The sequence below is a fragment of the Zingiber officinale genome, chromosome 1A, assembly GCF_018446385.1.
Source record: "Zingiber officinale cultivar Zhangliang chromosome 1A, Zo_v1.1, whole genome shotgun sequence".
Classification (NCBI taxonomy): domain Eukaryota; kingdom Viridiplantae; phylum Streptophyta; class Magnoliopsida; order Zingiberales; family Zingiberaceae; genus Zingiber; species Zingiber officinale.
Genome location: NC_055987.1, coordinates 84,683,078 through 84,692,661, shown reverse-complemented (window position 1 = coordinate 84,692,661; position 9,584 = coordinate 84,683,078).

The following is a 9,584-nucleotide window of genomic DNA, read 5'->3' as shown; positions in this document are numbered from 1 at the left end:
CCCTCAACCTCCATAAGGGTGCCGTTGCGCCTTGTAGTGAGGTTGTTTCTCCAAGTTCACTTCCTGCAAAATATGTTGGCCCAACATACCCTACAAAACAAAATTAGGATAAAAGAGATATGTAAAATTAAAGTATTTGACAGTCATCGGACTGTCCAGTTCTGACTTCGAATTTCTGACCGGAAACCCTAGGTCGAATCGATGCTTACTGTTCCCTCATCGGGGAACGCATCCTCACCTACTCCACTCAAGAGAGTTTACCTGTTGTCAGTTGATTCTCCATATCAACTAGAATTTTGCTCAGCGCCCGAGGCTCCAGGACTTTTTGCTGGACGTCCGCTCCACGACCCGCCCAGTCTTTCACCTAGTTCGCGACACCAGGACTTTCCACCTAAAGTCCTCGACTCTAGGACTTTTGCCTAAAGCCCTCGACCCGCCAAGACTTCCCGCCTAGGGTTACCACCCCCTAGGACCTAGGGTTACCTCCCTCTAGGATTTTCCACCTGCCTAACCGCAGCTAGGACTTTTGCCTAACTACACTTAGGACTTTCCTGTAAGCTCATTCAAACACGTTAAATTACAAATAACCTTAACTTTAAACTCTTTGTCATAATCAAAACTTAGGTTCGATCGTCGAATGCTTTCTGCACCAACAATCTCCCCCTTTTTGATTATGACAACAAAATTCAAAGTTAAGTAAAATAGAAGGTACTCAGAAAGTATAAATGCAATATTAATAATCAAGCAATTGCAATGTTAAGTAAATGTAATAAACTATTTCTAGTAAATGTAATAAACTTTTTCTAGTATTCACTTTTATTTTAGTTTAACTTTCTTAATTTTTATTTTCCTCTCCCCTTTGCCATAAATCAAAAATACATAGAGAAAGAAAGAAAATAATCTGCTCCCTGAAAGATAGCTTGAGAAAATATTCACTTTGAATTTTTGAAAATGATTTAGCAAATAATATCTAGTCAAATAATACGTTTACAAGTTAATAAATTAAATTCAAGTATTAAAATCAAGCTAATTTTCATAACATTTTGAAAATAGAACACAGTTAAAAATTTTGAAAAACAAAATATTAGTCTTTAAGTTTTTAACTTAAGTTCAAAATAATTTAATCCAGCATAAAAAGTCAAAAATCTTTTATATTTCAAAGCCAAAAATAATTTTATCTCCAAGGCAAAAATAATTTTAAATCCAAGTTAAAAATAATTTTAAATCCAAGTCAAAAATAATTTTATTTTAAAATCAAGTCAAAAATAATTGTATTTTAAAATTTAAAAGATAATTTTCCAAGTCATAAAATAATTTTACAAGTCCAACAATTTTACAAGTCCAAAATTTTCAAGTCAAAAGAATAATTTTCAAGTCAAAATAATTTTATTTTAAATTCAAAAATAATTTGGTTAAAAGAATTTTTCACTCCCCCTTAATTCATGCCAGCCAATTAAAAAATTTAAAGTCTCATAGTCCAAGCATGAGTAACAAAATTATTTACTAACAACCAACTGTCTAATCTTTAGTTACTAGCTGTTTACCAAGAGCTAGTAGCTTTCACTTAGTAAGTCAAGTTAAGTAAGTGTTTCAGTTAGTGTTGACTAAGCATGGATCACTTAACTTGATTAATATGATTTTGGTATTTATTTCCCAGACTTATATCGATGCACAGACATAAGCATTCTTAAGTCCAGGCAGTACCCTATGTATCTCACACCATATAAGTATTTTTCATACACAAGCAAGGTAATTCTAGTGTGCTTATGAGATGCTCTGGCTGAAACTAGCGGTACATGCTTTCTAGGGGGTAGATTCCTAGGTTAAGTCCAAAATTTTGGAAAACTAATAAAATTGGGATTTTGAAAATATTTTTCCTAGGATTTGAAAACTAAGTAATAAACTGAAATAGCAGTAAAACAAATCCAAGTCTACAAGGGATGTTTATCAAACAAACTAGAATAAACTGTCTATAGATAGGATGTCAAATATATACACAGTATAAAGAACTGTCTATCAAGAAGGAGCATCGTCAGTAGGTGGTGGTAATGATCGCTCAAGGCCCCGGAGAGTCTAAAGAATCTGGTCAAGTCTGGACGTCACGTCATCCCGGAGAGTAGTCATCTCTTCCCAGAGTATGTTGAAGTCATCCGAGACTAACTGTTGTAAATGCATAGAAGACTCCTCGAGATGAGTGAGACGATCCGTGACGAACAATGAAGTCAAGGGTTGGGTCAAAGTCAAGGGTCAGGTCGAAGTCGAGAGTTGTGCTGGAGGAGGATCCTCAAGGAGATATGCCTCTGTAAACTCTAACCACTCCTCTCCCTCGGCAGGGGCATAAAAGTCATCTCCTGCTAGAACAACTAGCGGTGGCCCACCTCTCCAGGCTAGGATCCCCTGAGCGGTGATATCTACATGCACTAAGGCTAACTGACGCTGTTCGAACTCATCGTAAGGACCAAGGGAAGTAACCCTCTCCTGGGTCTGTCTATCTCTAGGGTCGAAAACATATATGTCAAGACATGACAATAGGGCATATGGATCTCGAGCCTAGTGACGAGACCGACAGCACGTATGATGTTATGGAACATATGTAAAGCTATATCTATGTCTAACCGCTGACACAGGGTATATAAAAAGAAAGAATGAGGTGGTTACATCTTCGGAACGTTCCGAGATATGATCGGCAAAATGCAAGAAGTTAGGACTCGGTACATAATATAGTTATGGATCCTAAGAGAGAGTGACCTGAAGTCAGTCACTACAGGTGGTCTCTCCTCCCCAAAAAGATACATATAAATAGTATCTAGGGTGATATGGGAGTAGGGCTCACCAAATGGCAAGTCCCTACTAGGGTAGCATAAAAAAGAACATGTGGATGGCTAAGTCCTAGACTAGTACATAAAAGGCTGGGAGAAAATTGAATATCTCTTCCACAAACTCTGGTGGAGTAAGTCAAATCATCTACTCTATCTAGATTATTATAAAACTGTGTACATAGGTCATGATTAACTGTATTGCTGCAGTAAACCAGCATATTTAGCTGGTAGTACTCAAACATCTGGATGATAGATGGACAATACTTAGTAAAAAAAGGAGCTGCTTAAGTAACGACATTTTAATGCAGTAAATTTATGCCTAAGAAATTCTATCCTATGCCGCTCAGAGGAAAACCTAGGATCCCTGGATGGTGTGCTACTAGAAGCAGTGTCTACATTCCTTCTCTTCCTATTTTTACACAAGTAAACATATAACAAAAAGTACAAAGGAAATACATATTGATGTAGTAAACGAAGTAGGGTATACCTAGGAGGCATTTTGAGGTCGCAAGGGAGGAAATCTGGTGTTGGAGGGTGCCTCAGTGTGAGATATTTCATGTTTGGGATGTGAAAAGTGCGAACAGAATCATTTCTATTCGCTGGAAAACTAGCGTTGAGGGCACCCTCAACAGCATGGAGGGCACCCTCAACAGGTTATGGGGGGCGCCTCCAACTGGTGGGAGGCGCCCTCTATGGTTCCGGCGGAAATTTTCCCACCGCTTACAGGGGCACCTCCTTTTGTTGAGAGGCGCCTTCGTGAGGCGCCCTAAGCAGGTAAATTTTTAATTATTATTATTATTATTATTTATTATTTGAGTTATTACTTAGCTTAAATTTGATTAATTGATTTTATTTATTAAGTTAATAATGATTTAGTTAAAATTGATTAATTGAGTATATTAAATTAATTTAATAGTGATTTATTTAAAATTGAGCATATTAAATTAAGTTAAAATTGATTAATTGATTATATTAAATTAAGTTAATAGTGATTTAGTTAAAATTGTTAGGTTAAGTTAATTGGAGTAATCTAAATTTTACGTAGGTCCATCTCACTCATTTCTAAGTTATCAATCAAGAACCCTTATGAATTTTGTGAGATGGTTAATTTTATCTTTGATTTAAATTATGTCTAAGATTAATTTACATTTGGGTTAGACTTAGGTTTTTCAATTGGTCAATTAAATACACATTTCAAAGATTAGCTTCCAGGCTATGATGAGGCACTAGGCCTTCTTGGGTATGAGATCATCCACCACTTCCAGACAAAGCCGCTCAAAGAAATTGGATATGTAACTTTCCTTTTGGAATCCCTAGGTCTAACTAGTCAAGTATAAATTACGCCTAGGTCCTTATCTAGCCTAATCTAAGCATGTATAATAAAAGCAGTAAGAGCAATCATCAAACAATTCTTAAAATGATCTTTCTATTAGCTCCCCCTAGATCATAGCCTCGATATGGTCTATCAAGGTAATGGATTTGATCCTTGGGGACCCAATATTATCCAAGTCCAACTTGATTAACCAAGTTCGACTTGGGGATCCATGCTTGGACTAATTTGCTATTATTTCTATTAACCAAAGATAAATACGACTTATATTTTCTTTTAGCCTTGAATCTAAGTCCGGATTTGTTACAAACGGCTCACTATTTTCCAAGAATCAGATCAAGATTCTTGGAACCCAGAGTAAACCGTTCCAACATGTCCTTTAGTTCCTTGACTTGATTTTTCAGGCTAGAATTCCCTTCCTCAAGCTTTTGGACTTGAGTTGAGGTTCCAGTCTGATCAAGATCAGTCAAGGAGCTAGGGTTAGTCACTTCTTAAGAAATGTTACTTCCTTTTGAAGTGACTTGACCCAGACATTCGATTTAGCTAGCTTACGCAACAAATAATTAACTAAACTGTATAATTTATCTATTTGACAAGCACTTACAGTGGGTTTAGGCCCTTCGGAAATAAATACGGATCTGTGACTTCGCTCGGACTCAGCTTTCGATTCACTCTCGGTCATCGATTCGTCGATGTGTTCTCGGGTCGTCAGTGCAAGGAAGCTCGTCTGCTCGAGTTCTTTGTCGGAATCTTCTGAAGAGGACTCATCTCATGTGTCTTGTAGTGTTTTCTTCTTTCTCTGCTTCTTTTAGGTTGGGACAATTAGCCTTGACGTGCCTCTTTTGATTGCATCCGCAGCAAGTTACTTCAAACTTTACCTTTGGACTTGTCTGTACCTTTTTGGACTGAATTGTTGGGTTTTTCGGGCCGCGAAAACCGCTTTTTCGCGTCGCGAAAACCCCGAAACCCCCGCTTCTGGATCCATACGAAGAATAAAACTTTCGAAAAACTTACGAGTACGAGTTTACAAACTCTAGATCTACATTAGAGTATGAGTTTTACCCTTGATGCATGCCTTTCGCGAATCTCGCTCGTCCAAGGTGCCGGATCTCAAGATTGTCAAAGTAGACAACCCTCTAGAAGTATCCACACGAACAACTCGATGGAGGGAGAACCTTAGAGTGTGCTAGCACTCCAAGGCAAGATGAGGAGAGGGAGAGCAAGAAGAGAGAGCAAGGAAGAAGATGGAATCAAAATTTCCTTGAATGAAAATGAATCTCATTCATTCCCCTTAGTGGCCGGCCACAACAAAGTGTAACTCCTCTCATTAATGTGGCCAGCCACATTAAAGCAAAGGGAATTTGTAACCTCCATTAGGTGGCACACACATGTGTTAACTATGATGATGTGGCACATCATCATTAGCCACTTAATGCCAAGTCACAAATGATGTGGCATAAAGTCAAGTCAAACTTGACTTTTCCTCTTCCTCTCAAGTCAAGTCAAACTTGACTTAATCTCTCTCATGGTTGATCTAATCCAACCATTTAATTCAAGCCAATTTAATATAATGAATCTAATTCATTTAATTAAATTGATTCAATGAGTCATAATCTAAATTAGACTCATTGAACACATGAATCAACTTGAGTCCAACTCAATTAGCCCAATTAGGATTACTCTTAATCCAATTTGATTCATCACATGAATCTAATCCTCTTGGTTCATCATATGAACCTAATCTCCATCTAATTGTCCTTAGTGTGTGACCCTATAGGTTCTTGTAACGTTGGCAATGCCCCTAAACCCATTTAGGAGCATAAATAATGAGCGGTATCTAGCAACACATCATTACTACCCAAGTTACAAGAATGTTGAGATCCAACATCATCTTGTGACTACTAATTGTGACTCCTCACAAAATATGACAAGTGTCCTTCTATCCTAGACATCTAGATTAATCAATGTGAGGTATAGACCGTGTCATCCTCTGATCAATCTAAATCTTGAACTCCAAGTAGACTCACTAAATCAAATGAGCTCAATATCTCATATTGACTCATTTGGACATGACCATGCACTTCGTGGTCTCACTCTATCAAGAATATCGATGTCTCTCCCGTCATATAGGAGGGATAGATCTCATCTACATCACTCACATCCCTCTGCATAATTCGTTACATACCCAGTAATCGCCTTTATAGTCCACCCAGTTACGGGTGACGTTTGACGAAACCAAAGTACATAACCCCTTATGTAAGGAGCCATGGTGACTTCAGGTTTAAGGACTAGTAGTCATACTAATAGTCACATGAGAAAGTATATGACACTCATATAACGATCCATGATACTTTCTCATGGCGGGTCATTCAGTATACATTCTCCAATACATACTCATGTGTCAACTTGATATCTCTATATCCATGACTTGTGAGATCAAGTCATCGAGTTGACCTACATGCTAGTCTTATTACATTAACATTGTCCCTGAATGTTAATACTCGACTAGGAATGATTAAGAGTAGTGTTCCCTATATCATCTCACTATCGATTCAACCAATCGATTGATATAGGTAAGAACCTTCTACTCAAGGACACTATTATACTTAGTTTATTTGGCACCAATACAAGTAAGTATAATAACCAAAAATAAATACCTTTATTTATATAAGAATATGATACAACAAGTCCATAATACAATCATCAAATGATTGGCTCTAGGGCTCTAACTAACAATCTCCCACTAGCACTAGCGCCAATCAGTGTAGGCTTTAAGCTCAAATGACCTAGTGTAACCATCATGCTTCTTCTGTGCCAAAGCCTTGGTCAAGGGATCTGCGATGTTAGCCTCTGTAGGTACTCTGCAAATCTTCACATCTCCTCTCTCGATAATCTCTCGAATGAGATGGAAGCGCCGTAGTATCTGTTTGGTCCGCTGGTGTGAGCGAGGTTCCTTAGCCTGTGCTATAGCTCCATTGTTGTCACAATAGAGCTCAATAGGGTCAGCGATACTAGGAACCACCCCAAGTTCAGTGATGAACTTGCAGATCCAAACTGCCTCCTTTGCTGCCTCTGATGCAGCAATGTACTCGGCCTCTGTCATAGAATCAGTGACTGTGTCCTGCTTCAAACTCTGTCAGCTCACAGCACCACCATTAACGCAAAACACGAACCCTGACTGCGATCGATAATCATCCTGATCGGTCTAGAAGCTGGCATCACTGTAACCCTTTACAGCTAGCTCATCATTGCCTCCATATATCAATAAATATTCTTTAGTCCTTCTTAAGTACTTAAGAATATTTTTGACCGCTATCCAGTGACTTTCACTGGATCTGACTGGTATCTACTCATCATGCTCAAAGCATACGAGACATCAGGACGAGTACATAGCATGGCGTACATGATAGATCCTATGGCTGAGGCACAAGGGATCTGATCTATGCGATCTCTCTCCTCTCTAGAAGAGGGACCTTGAGTCTTCGAAAGACTCACGCCATGTGACATCGGCAGAAATCCCTTCTTGGAGTTCTGCATGGCAAACTGAAGGAGTACCTTGTCAATATATGTACTCTGACTTAGGCCAAGCAATCTCTTAGATCTATCTCTATAGATCTGTATCCTTAGAATGCGGGATGCCTCACCTAAGTCCTTCATTGAGAAGCAACTCCCTAGCCAGGTCTTGACAGACTGAAGCAAAGGGATGTCCTTCCCAATGAGTAGTATGTCATCCACATACAATATGAGGAAGACAACTATATCCCCTACAACCTTCTTATAGACACAAAGCTCATCTTCATTCTTGATGAAACCAAACTGTTTGATTGCATCATCAAATCGAAGATTCCAGCTCTGAGAAGCTTGCTTTAGTCCATAAATGGACCTATGCAGCTTGCATACTCTGCTAGTATGCTGTGGATCTACAAAACCCTCAGGTTGTGTCATGTACACATCCTCGAGCAGGTTTCCATTCAGAAACGTGGTTTTGACATCCATCTGCCATATCTCATAGTCATGGTATGCTGCAATAGCAAGCATGATCTGAATGGACTTAAACATCGCTACTGGAGAAAAGGTTTCATCATAGTCAATACCATGAATCTGCTTGAAACCTTTAGCTATCAAGCGACCCTTATAGATAAGTCCATCCATGTCAGTCTTTCTCTTAAAGACCCACTTACACCCAATGGGTTTTACCCCTTCAGGTGGATCAACCAAAGTCCATACTTGGTTGTTGTACATGGATTCCATCTCGGATCTCATGGCCTCTAGCCATTTCTCGGAATCTGGTCTCATCACAGCTTCCTGATAGGTGGTAGGCTCATCCTCTATGAACACAACATCATCATTGTCAGACAAGAGAAATGAGTATCTCTCAGGCTGACGACGTACCCTATAAGACCTGCGAAGAGGTATGTCTACTTGAACTGGTTGTTGTTCCTCAACTCCTTGTGGAACAACATCATCCACAACACTTTGTGGTTCCAGTTCAACTTCCATCGAGGCTTCAGTGCTATGGTCCGTATCTTGAACTTCTTCAAGATCGAACGTGCTCCCACTAGTCTTTCTAGAAACAAAATCCCTTTCTAGAAAGACCCCAGTCTTTGCCATAATTACCTTGTGCTGACTGGGAATGTAGAAGTAATATCCCTTAGTTTCCTTGGGATATCCAATAAAGTAGCACTTGTCAGATTTGGGTCCTAATTTGTCTGAGACATGACGTCTAACGTAAGTCTCTCAACTCCAAATTCTCATAAAAGACACTTGGGCATCTCTCCCAGTCCATATCCTATATGGTGTCTTTATCACAGCTTTGGATGGAACTCGGTTGAGTATAAAAGCTGCCGTGTCTAGAGCATAGCCCCAAAGGTATGTCGGAAGATCTGTATGACTCATCATAGATCGTACCATATCTAATAGGGTACGATTCCTCCTTTCGGATACACCATTCCACTGTGGTATTCCAGGAGGAGTGAGTTGGGATAGAATCTCACACTCAGCTAGATAGTCATGAAACTCATGGCTAAGGTATTCTCCACCTCGATCTGATCGAAGTATCTTAATACTCTTGCCAAGTTGGTTCTGTACTTCATTCTTGAATTTTTTAAACTTTTCAAAGGATTCAGACTTATGTGTCATCAAGTACACATAACCATATCTACTGAAGTCATCAGCAAATGTGATGAAGTACCTATAACCGCCTCTAACAGTGACATTGAAAGGGTCACATACATCACTATGTATAAGTCCTAACAAATCAGTCGCTCTTTCGCTGTGCCCACTAAAGGGAGTCTTGGTCATCTTGCCTAGTAGGCATGACTCGCACGTCTCATAAGATTCAAAATCAAATGAGTCCAGCAAACCATCCTTATGGAGCTGGGATAAGCGCTTGTCATTTATATGACCTAAGCAACAGTGCCAGAGATAGGTTTGGT